At 43.5% G+C, this 14,726-nt stretch overlaps 1 protein-coding gene across 1 annotated transcript in view; it reads left to right on the plus strand.

Annotated features, from left to right (window-relative positions):
• Positions 1-14,726, plus strand: part of LOC136863175 (RING finger protein B-like) — a 374,129-nt gene that overhangs the window by 1,654 nt on the left and 357,749 nt on the right. The gene's annotated exons all lie outside the window — the stretch shown is intronic.

Here is a 14,726-nt window from a genome sequence, read left to right on the forward strand (position 1 = left end):
TTCAGTTTCTCTGACCGGCTCCCTGACTACCATGTCCAGGACCAGGTTGAAAAGTATGCCTCCCCTTGCCTCAATCCTGTTGATGGTTGAAGTCGCTCAGATACATTGCGTGTTTGGGTAGTGGTTAGTAGTTTGGTATGGTGTATGTAGATGAACAGAAGTGAATCAAGACAAGCCAGAGGCACTTGCTATACACAGCTAAAATGCGCAGTCAGAAATCGAAACTGGAGCCCACAGGACAGAAGTCCAGTACGTTGTTAGACCCCGTAAAACGACAATAATCGAAATTAAGTTGAAATTGTTTCTGATAGTGCATCATTCTTTAAGTAATACTTTCAGTAAAAAGAGCAGAAAATTTGTATACAGTGTGGTCGTAAACAATGTGAACCTGGTACACCCTATGTACGTTTATTTGTTTGTATTTGCTAGTGGCTTTACGGCGCACCGACACAGATAGGTTTATGGCGACGATGGGATAGGAAAGTCCTAGGAGTTGGAAGGAAGCGCCCGTGGCCTTAATTAAGGTACAGCCCCAGCATTTGCCTGGTGTGAAAATCATCCTCTGGGCTGCCGACAGTGGGATTCGAACCCACTATCTCCTGGATGTAAGTTCACAGCCGCGCGTGCCTAACCGCACGGCCAACTCACCCGGTCCTATGTACGTTAGAGGGTTGGCCGTACTGATAAATAATTTGAAAAAGTAATTAGATTTCGCGCCAGAGTCATTTCATCAGCTTGATGAAGTTAGCCAATCACATCGATCGCTTCGAGGGCGAATTCAATTGAGCTTTGCGAGGCGGTGTTCTCGAGAAATCAGCCGGTGTTACCGTAGCGAGATCCTGTCAGTATTCAAATCCCTCCCTCGGGAGAGTTTTTTCTTCGATTGGTTCTCTTATGCCGTTCTTAAACCACGTGCAGATTATCAGCACCTACGATATGTACTTTTCAGCTGTATTTCTCATTTACTTATTTTTTGCTAGTAGTTGAACATTTTTGTTCTGACTTCTGATGTGTCAACATTCCACATGGATACTGACCTTTGCTCCTACTGCTCCCTTGTGTTAGTAGAGGTCTTGGTGCCTTCAGTTTCTCTGACCGGCTCCCTGACTACCATGTCCAGGACCAGGATGAAAAGTATGCCTCTCCTTGCCTCAATCCTATTGATGGTTGAAGTCGCTCAGATACATTATTTTGGAAGTTGATTCTGCTGTTCATATACTCCACAGCTGTTTTTACAATTTGCTCTCGATGAAACCTAACATATATTGAGAACTGATGTATGTAAACGGCAGAGCATATAATAATAATAATAATAATAATAATAATAATAATAATAATAATAATAATAATAATAATAATAATACGAGGGCAGATCAGAAAATAAGTTGCACTTCCCAGTTATGGCCATTTATTACACCACCTATACAACAGCAACACGACTATAAAGACATACACTGTAACGTCACTTTTCCACATAGTTTCCAAGAGACTTCAAACATTTCTGCGAATGCACAACCAACTTGTCGATGCCGGATGCATAGAAATTTCCTCCAGCGTTCTGAAACCACTCGGAGACAGCGGCCTTCACCTCCTCATCGGTCTGGAAATGTCGACCACCGAGGTCCGTTTTGAGCTTACCGAACAGATGAAAGTCACATGGCGCTAGGTCGGGACTGCAGGGTGGATGTTGCCAGACCTCCCGCTTGAAATGCTGCAGCAGTTCTCTCGTTTGGCGGACCCTGTGAAGTGTTGCGTTATCGTGCAACAAAATCACACCGGCTCACAATTTCCCCCAGCGCTTCTCTTTAATCGCTTTACGCAACCGGTGCAACGTTTGACAATACGACGCCGCGTTGATCGTCGTTTCTTTCGGCATGAATTCCACGTGCAGCAAACCCTCCATGTCAAAGAACACTGTCGCCATAACCTTACCGGCTGAAGGATGAACCTTGGCCTTCTTTCGTTGTGGTGATGAGGGGTGCACCCATTCCATTGATGTTCGCTTCGTTTCGGGGGTGAAGTGGTGGACCCACGTTTTGTCGCCTGTGACGATTCGCCGCAGATACCCGTTACCGTCTGCGGCATAGCGTTGCAAAAATGCCAAAAAGGATTGGAAACGTTGTCCCTTGTGCTCATCGGTGAGAAGACGTGGGACCCATCTTTGACACAGCTTACGATATCCAAGGTCCTCGTGAACAATGGCGAACACACTGCCATATGACATGTTCAGCTGCGTCGTGATTTCTCTTAGTTTAATTACCGGTTCTCTCTAATGATCGCATTCACACTGTTGACCTTTGCATGGGTCCTGGACGTTGCGGGCCCGCCTTCACGATGGTTGTCCGTGATATCCGTGCGTCCGACTTCGAATTGCTGACACCACTTTACGATACCTCGCCGGGAAATGGCCCGCTTCCCACACACAGCACTAATTTCACGATGAATGTCCGTGCAATTCTTCCTTTTGGCCCATAGGAATCGGATTGTCGCACGCACCTCATATTTGGAGTGAACGTCCAGTTGACGCGCCATTGCATTTGACCGCTATTCACACAATACTAGACGAGACACCACAGCGACCTGCCTGACAGGCGTGTGGGCAGTGTCTGTCCATTTCTCCGCTGTGCCCATGTTTGCGACACACAGCGCGCTGCTGCGACGCGTTAGTGCAACTACCCTTTTGATCCACCTACGTAATAATAATAACAATAAAAATAATTTTACGTCCCTTTAACTATATTATTTTATGGTTTTCGGTGAAGCCAGGTTGCCGAAATTTCGTCCCAAAGGAGTCATTCTACGTGCCAGTGAATCCTCCAACACGAGGTTGACGTATTTGAGCACCTTCAAATACCACCGAACTGAGCCAAGATCGAACTCGAGAAGTTGATCGCAAAAGACCAGTGCTCTACCTTCTGAGCTACTATTCCCGGCGACGCAGTATGTTTCAGTTTTCATATAAAGAGACCAATTTCTACGCACACCATCTCCACGCCTCACCAGGGATATCAAATCTTCAATTCTTCTAATAATACCTGACTGCATAGCTGCTTCTTGTTCTCAACATTGGCGAAGTCGGTAATGTAAGATTCCTTAATAAGAGAGATTCGCGGCAGTAGATATATCGGCAGGTTAAGCAGTCCCTTTCTCAGACTTTATTTTTGGCATTCCATTAAAGTCTACAGCAATCGAGGCAATGTTTTTATTTCTTTTCAATATTATTTACGTCGCACCGGCACAGATAGGTCTTATGGCGATGATGAGACAGGAAAGGCCCAGGAGTGGGAAGGAAGCGGCCGTAGCCTCAACGAAGATACAGTCCCACCATTTGACTGGTGTAAAAATAAGAAACCATGGAAAACCATCTTCAGGGAAGCCGACAGTGGGGTTCGAACCCATTATCTCCCGAATGCCAGCTCGCAGCTGTGCGCCCCTAAACGCATGGCCAACTCCCCGGGTAGCAATGTTAAAAACTATCATCCTCATCATCATCATCGAGTGATGCACAGTAAGTAAAAACCAATTCATTACTTACAAGAACTAGAAAACGAGAGCAAATGCTTTTAACTACGTTACCATTTTTATTTCTCCCTATGCCCTTCACACCTAATCCCCACGATCTTGTGGGTTAGTTTTCAAGAAATGTGGCGCGCTAACGAGCCTCTTCTCGCATTGTGTATTCTCTTTGTATCTGTTGCTGTGTCCGACTCGTTGGCTGAACGGTCAGCGTACTGGCCTTCGGTTCAGAAGGTCCCGGGTTCGATTCCCGGCCGGGTCGGGGATTTTAATCTTAATTGGCTAATTCCAATGGCACGGGGGCTGGGTGTATGTGGTGTCTTCATCATCATTTCATCCTCATCATGACACGCAGGTCGCCTACGGGTGTCAAATAGAAAGACCTGCACCTGGCGAGCCGAACCCGTCCTGGGATATCCCGGCACTAAAAGCCATACGACATTTCATCTGTTGCTGTGGTTGGCCAGCAGGTGCCAGGCCTAGAATTTGTCGATACAAAAATAGAACCAAAACTCAATGTGTTAAGTGTGAGTCTATTTGCTACTCTCCAAGGAAACAAAAAACCAAACCAAACCCCATCGCACTACAGCCCTTGGAGGGCCTTGGCCTACCAAGCGACCGCTGCTCAGCCCGAAGGCCTGCAGATTACGAGGTGTCGTGTGGTCAGCACGCCGAATCCTCTCGGCCGTTATTCTTGGCTTTCTAGACCGGGGCCGCCATCTCACCGTCAGATAGCTCCTCAATTCTAATCACGTAGGGTGAGTGGACCTCGAACCAGCCCTCAGGTCTAGGTAAAAATACCTGACCTGGCCGGGAATCGAACCCGTGGCCTCCGGGTAAGAGGCAGGCACGCTACCCCTACACCACGGGGCCGGCCTCCAAGGAAATACATTGTTTAAATACATTCCACACATGTGTGTTATGTTGATAAATGATCTGCTAGAAACAGATTGAATGAAACTCGTGATTCTTTCTTCATACAAATTGCTCCAAATATGTTTTAAAATGTCAGCAGTATCATTTGTTGTCATTAATGTGTATTTTCTCCTTCCTAAGAATGAATTATGATCCATTTAACCCATTATATTTTTTGTATGAGGTAATGGGAAAACTTATTCAATAAACACCTATAGTTCTATTAAAACAACTTGGATGTTCTGACAGCTCGCAGCGGCGTAGCTTCACATAGCAGTTACGATGACAACCAGTACACACCTCCCGTTTAAGCCAATCCCAGGTCGCGCGCTTTTTCCTTCCCTTCCTTCTGTGTCCAAAGCTCCCTGAGGCGGCTGGTCTGAGTTCTATGTTGCAATTAGTATTATATAGCACATGGCCCGGGTTAACAGTGGCTGTTTTTGAGTGATATCATCATTATCTGATTTATGGGTTTTTGAAATAAGCTAAACATTTATAGAGCAACTGTGTTTGTGTTAATAAATAAATGTATCGTTATCAAGACTGTGTATATCATTTCAGTTTATTATAAATCTTGTAGTGAAAATGACAAAATGAAAATCCACAGCCTGTTTCCAGTCATTCAACCGGGTCAGGAATGGAATGAATGAAGCCCCATCTAGCGGCGAGAATAGGAATTGTGCCGATTGCCGAAGCCTATCGCACTCCTCTGGGGCAATGATTAATGACTGACAGATGGAAAGAAATTATATTGGAGAGTGTTGCTGGAATTAAAAATGACAGGGAAAACCGGAATACCCGGAGAAAAACCTGTCCCGCCTCCACTTTGTTCAGCATAAATCTCAGATGGAGTGACCGGGATTAGAACCATGGAAACCAGCGGTGAGATGCCGGCGCGCTATCATCTGAGCCACGGAGGCTCTTATCTTGTAGTATAGCGTAATTTTTAATGTAATCCTTGTATTTATTGAACTGCTCATTAAAGCGGACGGGCTTCGATGCTTGGAATTTTGGACAAAACACGTGAGATTTTAGAAATATAGAATCATGTGCTATGGTTGGAATGCTTTAGCTGTTTTCTTCTGCTTCGGATTTCAGCCGATTGATTTTGTTTCTTTGTTCAAAGAAAAGCACGCTGTTAGATATTTCGCCCATCCTCACAGGATCTGAACCCAGAATATTGATCAGGCCAATCTAATTATTATTGGTGACGATGTCAACGGATATTTCAACGATAAGGCATGTTGGGTTGTCAGGCGGAGGCTGGTTTGGACCTCAACAGCTCCGCCATCAGCCGTCATAGGTGGCCCAGGCGTCACTGAAGAAACGTACAAGGGAAATGAGGAGTGAGGTAGTTTCCCGTTGCTTTCCATTCTTAGCCAGAAGTTGGTATTACATTTCAGTCTGCCAAGCCCACTGAAATGCCCGCACCAACCGACCATATGAACAATATTTTCACACCATTCATAACAGGGACTGGCTGCATAAGTAATGGTGTTACTTGAATCACTCATACCTCGTCATTTTTTTGTATTTTCACAGCCAAGAATGTGACTGAGACAGGTCAATGAATGTAACAAATTTGTTCTAGCCAACACCAGAAGACACAGTGCATTGTAAACACTACGTTCTGCCGGTAAAGGCATTCTACGATAATACAAATATGAATACAGGTACTCCATTCATACGTGCCATTCTGCTGCTGAAATATGCCTAAAAATTGAAACCAATCGTCCCGAGATACATTTATAGAAGCCGGGGAGGAAAGGGAGTGAGGAGAATGTCTTACGATATTTGAGCCGATAATAATACTGCTGAGCCACGTCAGAAAAATATTAACAATAAGTAATATTTCGTAAACGCTCTCATGATTCCTGTACATGGATGTTTTCCACAGCACCTAGCGCAGAGCGATAGGGGTTGACTGTGTTTGTAGAAACATCAGCCGGAACATATGGCAATGCAGCGCTCCAGCACCCCTTTGCTCGGCACCAGGTGCTGTAAGCTCTCAAAACACGCAGGTTGCTGCTGGTACCATTCCAGAATACAAATGGCATATATATAAATTTTGTTTCCAGACATTTTATCCCAAATTGCATAAGTGCAGAAATAATGCAACAAAAAGTCCAGGTCCGAAGAGGTAAGAACCGGTGGCATTCGGAATTCCTTTGTCTGTCTGATAATTAATGCACGCAGTTATATTCTCTTTTCGGTGGTTGAACACAATAGTGCAGTATATTAGTCTAAGAAAGTAATGGATATATTCGGACAAGGACTGGAATGGCTAGAGAAGGTTCGAGCTATGGCATTATATTCTCCCCTACCACCGTACTCCCCCGAGATGGGGCGTGCTTTATTTACAGTGAGCCTGCTGCCACATCCCTTATTCAACTCTGTGGATGTTGGTCGCCACACACGTGAGTCTGATTCGCTACCGTAAAACCCGGTTCAGAAGGGATGGGGAAGAACATGACCTTCCAATTAGTTTTGGAAAGCTGATGCTAATTAATTGCCCTAGTGTACATCTAGACGCTATTCGGCCTGCCTTAAAGAACACTTTCCTCACGTTACCGAGCGAGAGCCTGCGTGATTTACGTCACGGAGCTGTCATATTGCATTCGGCAGATAGTGGGTTCGAACCCCACGGTCGGAAGGCCTCAAAATGGTTTTCCGTGGTTTCTCATTTTTACATCAGGGGCTGTACCTTAATTAAGGCCACGGTAGCAGCCTTGACGCACCTAGCCCTTTCCTATCCCATCGTAGTCATATTATTAACTTTCCTATATTTTACTAGATGACGACAAGCACAAATATCTTTCATTACACTTATCTTGACTCTGAAGGAACGTAACAAAAGGTACAGGGTTCTGTCCTATATTAAACTACACGTATTTCGAAAATTCAAAGAACTGAATTAGTCAGATAAACTGATTACAAATTCTTCAAACGAAATTGAGTTGATGAACTTCAATAACACGCAATTAGTTCTCGATTATTAAGATGGTGTATTGAAAATGTGCAACGTATCAATAATTAGAAGTTCAGACATGGGCATGTAACCTCCGCCTCATCTTTGCTAGCTCCTAATCATGCCCACCACAGTTCAAATCTCGGCAAATACATAGGTATTTATCACAGTCCCGTGCCTACGTTTTATAATCCACATGGTATAGAATAAAGGATTTTTGAAAGTCATGTAAATATGAAAACTTACTTATAAGTTGAGTAGATTATTATAGATACATGGCTTAAAATACGTGTATTCGTTGCTGACAAAGCATCAATAAGGAGTAATAATGTGTGAACGCATAGAACTGTGCTACGCGTATGTAGGAAGCGCTCGGTGTTGATCAGAAAAAACTGTAGCAGATTTCTCCGTGGCCGCGGTCGTTAACGGCCAACAGTGTGCTGGTACAATAGTTTTAAAATGTTATGCATGTATTTCAATCCCATGTAATCTGCAATAAATGAAGACTAATAGTAATTATGATCAAACAACACATTCGACGTATCGCATGTTAGGTAGCCCTTAAACGGGCTATATATAGCGGAACCAGCTATTAACGGCCGGGGGCGATGGGGTGTTGACCTATAATGGACTGAATAGTCTCGTCCTTTTTTGTGCAAGTTTGAGCACGTTGCGGAAGACACATCCGTGCACATTGCTGCATGGCGTGGCGTAGTGCTCCTGCAGGCTTCAGTGATGTGCAGCCTCAGATCATTCGGATGCATAACCCCTTTCCTTTATTTGTCACCACAGTGGGTTAAGGTCGGGTGATTTTGTCGGCCGTGTGATAGAGCATCGTCGTCCAATCCACATATACGGATATATCCATCCTGCTGGACCGAGATCCTTAATCATATCGAAAAAAATGTGGTCCAGTTAGCTGGTCGTCTAGTATCCCGCACCACACGTTGACACCCCCATTGTACCTTAAATGCAGCTTGCTTTATAAAAAGTCTGTATTACTTTCCAATAGTTGCAGTGTTAATCGAGGATATGCCACGTGCCCGTGGAGTTCCTGGTGTAGTTGTGTATGGTGCGGGTTGAATGTATTGTGGTGCAAAACGGACGTCAGGCTGCTGTTCAGATCAAGTAAGGTGGTATACTGATTGTCCTCAATTGCATTATGCACATCTCCGTTATCAGTAAATGTCACTGAGGCATCAGTCCGGCTCTATGGCTAAATAGTTAGCGTACTGGACTTTGGTCACAGGGGTCCCGGGTTCGATTCCCGGCAGGCTCGGGAATTTTAACCATAATTGGTTAATTTCGCTGACACGGGGGCTGGGTGTATGTGCCGTATTCATCATCATTTCATCCTCATCACGACACGCAGGTCGCCTACGGACGTCCAATCAAGAGACCTGTATCTGCCGAGCCGAATATGTCCTCGGACACTCCCGGCACTAAAAGCCATACGCCATCTCATTTTTACAGGCATTCCGGGCAGGCGATCACCTTTAGCGGACATTGTTCTAAGCAGGCGTTTTTCAACCTTTCGAAACGTATCCGCAGTTCGTAGTCTTCATTCAAGAAATCGTTCTTTGTATAAACTTCGTGCTTCCCGTGCATCACGCCTTGTTTCTCCGTAAAGTAATATCTACTACTTGTTTACCGTCGCACTAACACATCGAAGGTTTTTCAGAAAGGGATGGGATTGGGATGGTAGGAGACATGACCTGATGTTAAGATGGGAAACCACGAAAATCCGGTGAGATGTGAACCCACTATGTCCCGAATGCAATCTCACAGCTGTGCGACTTTAACCGCACGGCCAATTTGCTGGTTAGAGTAATATGATATCCATGTTATCATCACTTGCATACATAGCGGTTGCCTCCTTAAGAATGTTGTATGACTCGAATGTGCAGACAGGTTAGTCCTGCTGCAATGATCACACAACGCTGAATAAAACCCGTCTTGAGCCCAGATAAATGTTACCATTCCCAGTGTTAGATGACACACAAGTTGCTTTACGTCGCACAGACACAGTTAGATCGTATACCGACGATGGAATAGGAAATGGCCAGGAGTGGGAACGAAGCGACCGTGGCCTTAAGTAAGCTACAGCCCGGTGTAAAAAGGGAAGCCACAGAAAAACATCTTTAGGGCTGCCGACAGCTAGGTTCGAACCCAATACCTCTCGAATGCAAGCTAACAGCTACGTGACCAAAACCGCGCAGATACTTGCTCGGTTTCAAATAGGTGAGTGGAAGTCTGCACTGCCAGTGAGCTATCAATGTTGTTGCTACTTGAATACTGTTAAAATACTTAAAATATTTAAAATATTTAAAATAATAATACCGGTAATATTTATTTAAAGATGATTTTAACCCTTAAAATGCGTCGTGAAACCATTTATGATACCGCTGAACTAGATTTCTCTTATAACAGGAAGCAGTTTCATATTCATTTACCGAGAAAGTGGCTTCCCGGCTTGAGTCACGTAGGTATCAATTGAGCAGACCTCAACGGCAGTGAAGCTTAAGATTAAGATCATTGGTTCGGCGGAACTGGCGGAAGAGGCATTCTTGCTTTTTGGTATAGTAATAAAAAGCCTGTTTAAAATCCAGGTGCGTCTGAGTGGTACCCACCGGCTTCCTGGTCCGCGTCTGACACTTTTTGGATGCGGCGGCAATACCAAGCTCCGGGAACTAACAATCCCTGGTTCTAAGCACACATCACTGCTGGATCTCCTATTACAAGCCAAACATGATTCGTGAGCGTAGTAACAACATTACCCCGGGTGGTAACCAATCCACCCGTCGCACTGAGAAGGCAACTAGGCTTTCCGATTCTTGGGAGCCTGGACGATCATGAAAATATGGGAGAGATCGGAGCTCTCTGGTAAACTGTCCCACAAGAAAATCCGCAAACATTGGTACATTCAATATCAGCACTTTGATTCAATCAAGAATATTACTAAATTTAGTCAGAAATTGATCGGTAAAATATTCTTATCCTTGCTCTGCAGGAAAGTCGGTTTACTGATGATGCCACCTTGGGTTATGGAAATTATCGTATATTCAAGAGTGAAACAGACCAAAAGATTCTAAATAGGACCCCTTTAATTGGTATGAGCTTCGTAGTACAAGGAAGTATACTGAACTCGATCCAAGAAATTAACTCCAGCAACAACCGCCTAATGAACATGAGGATTCAGTGTACCAATAAAAAAATATACATTAATAAATGCACACGCGCCTACAAATATAGACAACAAAAAGAACCTCCAAAACGTGGACGAATTTTGGAACAAACATGAAAAGGTAATGTCAAAAATTCCAAACAATGACGTAAAAATACTCTTATGTGATTTCCATGCACAAATCGGCCGAGAAAAGGAACATAGGAAACCGTCGGACTCTACCCGGCGCACAAATTTATCAACAAAAACGGTTGAAGACTCATTGAACTATGTCAACAGTGCAACCTTAAAATTATGTCCATCCCTTACAAAGCATCCTAAGAAACAAGTTAGGTTTCAGGAAACAAGACGGAAAATTGGCGTTTACTAATAAAGAAAACTATCAAGAACTTGCACGATACTTCTAAGAACTTCTAAACAGCCCCGAACCCACTGAAAGATTTTTGAAGAAACATCCCCATAATCACCTCCACCAAGCCAGGAAGAAATTCAAAGCCCATTAAACGACTAAAGAACAACAGGACCTCAGAAAGGGACGGTATTGTTTCAGAATTCGTTAAGAATCTTGGTCCAAATTCACTCAAAGAACTTACAGAAATCATACAGAAAATCTGGAAGAATGGAAAACACCCCGAAGACTCAAAATGTGCCTTGATTCACCCACTTCACAAAAAAGGAGACAAAACTGATGTCAACATCAATAGGGGAATTTCCCTCCTTGAAGTCGGCTACACAATTTTCTCTGTTGCCTGTTGAAAATAATACAAGAACAACTCGAACATAAGATTGGTGAATATCAAGTTGAGTTCCGCCCTCACAGATCGTGCGCTGAACAGATCTTCAACTTCAAAACCACTCTAAAATTCAGGGCCCTCAGAAACCTCCCAATCATCTGTACCTTCGTAGATTTCAAGAAGGCTTATGATTCAATTGATCGTCAATCTCAGTTCAGCATCCTGAAAGAACATGGAATAGACTCTAAATCGCTAAAATTGACCAAACAGACCCTCACTGACACGAAGTCAAGAGTGAAATTCATGAGAGAAATCTCAGACGAATTCCTGATAAAAACTGATGTCCGACAAGGAGACGGACTGTCGCCCCTCCTCTTCAACCTCGTCCTAGATAAGGTGGAGGGAATGGGAACAAGAACTGAAAGCGCAAAATAGCTGGAATACAGCAAATATTAGGACACAACGAAACAAACATGAAATTCCATGCATAGCCTTCGTTGATGACCTGGCCCTTTAGTCCAGCGTGAAGTCACAGCGATAAAGCAAGCTGAAATTCTCCAATAATGTGTCAGAAAGGTCGGACTTCATATCTCCTTCCAAAAACCTGAATTTTTCTGTTCATAACTAGGCATCCATAGACTCAATACAAAATACGGATAAATAAACAGAGTCCCTTACTTCAAATACCTGGGTGAAATCCTCGAACCAACCGGACAAGAAAAAATAACCTAAAACAATCGTGTCCAAAAACTCAGAAGAGCATATGAGAGAATAAGAGAAATCTACAACAGAAAATGTATGTCTCTCCACGTTAAGATTAAACATTACAATACTGTAATCAAACCTGAGGCTTTATATCCAGAGGAAACTGTAACGTTTCACAAAAAGGGTGAGCTCGAAAATATCCTAAAATAAGAGTGAAGAATCATGAGGAAAATTTTAGGACCAAGACACACTGAAGAAAGGTACAGCCTCCAATCCCGGAAATCCACAGAAAAATTACGGCGTTTACAGTGGCTGTAATATTGCCGTATATTATCCTGTACAACACTGCACTTAGGGCGACAGAGGTGTGATCCCTCGCTGAGTCCGAGAGAAAAACCAACCATGGAGGGCAAAAGGATTAAGAAAGAAGAAAGAAAGGTATATGTTATCCTGTTGCAAAGAGTGAATTTTTATTTGTCTCTGAAAAGGAACGTTTTATCCGATGCTACGTAGCCAGATTAGACTACGACATGATGGTCTGTAGGTAGGAAGTATGGTATCCTGCATATTCATTGTAACAGGTGTTAAAAATGTTTATGCAGGTTTGGTTTATGCAGACTTCAGCAAGACGTTGTAAATACATTCTTGCACGTTGTAGATGTCAGGTGTAACAGTTTGGCATGCCTCGGTGATAAGTTGCCGAAAGTGACCAGGATCTTCAGGCTCCTGTTTATACACTACCCCTTTATGTGACCCCAGAGGAAGAATTCAAGTGATCTGGCGGGCCAGGGAACTGGTCCTTCCCTTGCTATCCATGTATTTGGATAATATGAAGCATCAAGATGGTACGGACGTCTACTGATCCACGAGGGGGTCTTCGTCCCTTTGAAACCATATTCTTAACCGCTCGCGCAGTGGCACGTTCTCCAGCAACTGTGGGAGTTCATTTTGAAGAAAATGGAGATACCGTGCTCCCGTTAGATGTCCGTCGAAGAAATATAGTCTGATGAGATTGTTACCCAAGATCCTACACCAGACATTTACGCCTCTATGTACTTGAAATGGACCCTGTCTTACGTAATGGGGATTCTCCACGCTCCAATAGTGCATATTGTGCCTATTCCCGACGCCATTGCTGTGAAACTGTGATTTATCTGAAAACAGGACTCTTGGCAAAAAGGCTGCATTATTGATCACACTGAGTAATGCCCATTGACAAAATATTACTCCAGCATGGAAATCACATCTGTGGAGCTGCTGGTTTAACTGCAGATGGTATGGGTGAAATATATTGTTATGTAGTATATGCATGACTGATGATCGGCTGATGTTGATGTGCACGTGTCCATGTACTAATATGAGGGTTATTCTGGACAGCGTCCAAAACAACCTCTTCATTTGGACCAGACGTTATAGGAGCATCTCTAACGGAACGTACCCCTTCAAGTATCCCAGTTGACCGCAATATTCGTTCAAAGTTTCGGAACGTACTGGTAGTCGGTAGTCTTCTGTCAGGAAAACTCTCGTGATAGAGACGTAGCTACTGGACTGCGTTCTGCCTTGTTTCCCCATAAATGAGCAATAACTTGTCACTGGAATTCATTGTGAGTGAATGAATACGTGCTGTGATGTGACCTAGTAAGTGCGCGTAAACATTGTGTGTCCGTTAAAATGGGGCACGATATGTCTGTAAAAAGAAGGGTGGAATCGAGCCATTACATTACCGGTATTCAGACACCTTGTGATCCTTAACCGTCTCAGCCGTAAAGTCCTCAATAATGCTTTACAGTGTTTATTTAACTTTTTACCATTACGGAACACGTAGCTTACATATTAATTCGACCGTACTCTCTCCATAAATTAGCAACAATTCAACGTATTCTTCATGGAAATACATCGCGAGAAAATGAATAAGTGCTTTGATGTGACCTCGTAGGTGTGGATTATTATTATTGTGCACTGGACTCAGGAGGTTGAGGATTCGAATCCCATGCTGGCCGTCCTGAAAATGGTTTCTTCGGTTTCCCATTTAAACCACCAGGCAAATGCCGGGACAGTACCTTAATAAAAGACCAAGGCCGATTTCGTTCCCAATCCCTCCCCCACCCACCCATCATTAGGGGAAAGACGCCAAACCAGAACGAACCTCTTAAACCAATAGGAAAAATTGTTGTTGTATTCCCACTGAAATAGAGCACTTCTGTCCTTCAAGAAACTTGCTTCATGCTCCATTCGAACAACTACGCTTCCCATACTCACACACCCTGTCCCACAGCACTTCACCGATTCAGCCACGAAGTCAACGTACAGAACGCTTGCTAGAAGTTTAGTATCTAAGTATAGCCGTTCCACCTCGACAGTTAATATCCGTCTCAAAGTCTTCACTGAAAGTTTACAGTGTTCATTTAACTCCTTGTCATTAGAGAGTATGTGGCATAACCTATTAATTCGATCTTATTGCGGTTACCTGTGTTATTTTAAGGCCCAATAAATAACATGTTTTCAGAATGATCCTTAGTATTTGGCGTGGAATTGTGCATAGTAGTTTTTCCTTTGCCATGTCCTTGAATCTGTTTACAGTGATGACACAAAGGTACGGCCTTATCGTCCCTAACGGGAAATTTCAAGTTATTTGGTGTTCATAAAACTAAATTGTAAGGATCTTTATGTTATAAACGTTATTTGGGTTGCCTATCTCCGAAAA

Source organism: Anabrus simplex, chromosome 2, assembly GCF_040414725.1.
Source record: "Anabrus simplex isolate iqAnaSimp1 chromosome 2, ASM4041472v1, whole genome shotgun sequence".
In the NCBI taxonomy this organism is placed as follows: Eukaryota; Metazoa; Arthropoda; class Insecta; order Orthoptera; family Tettigoniidae; genus Anabrus; species Anabrus simplex.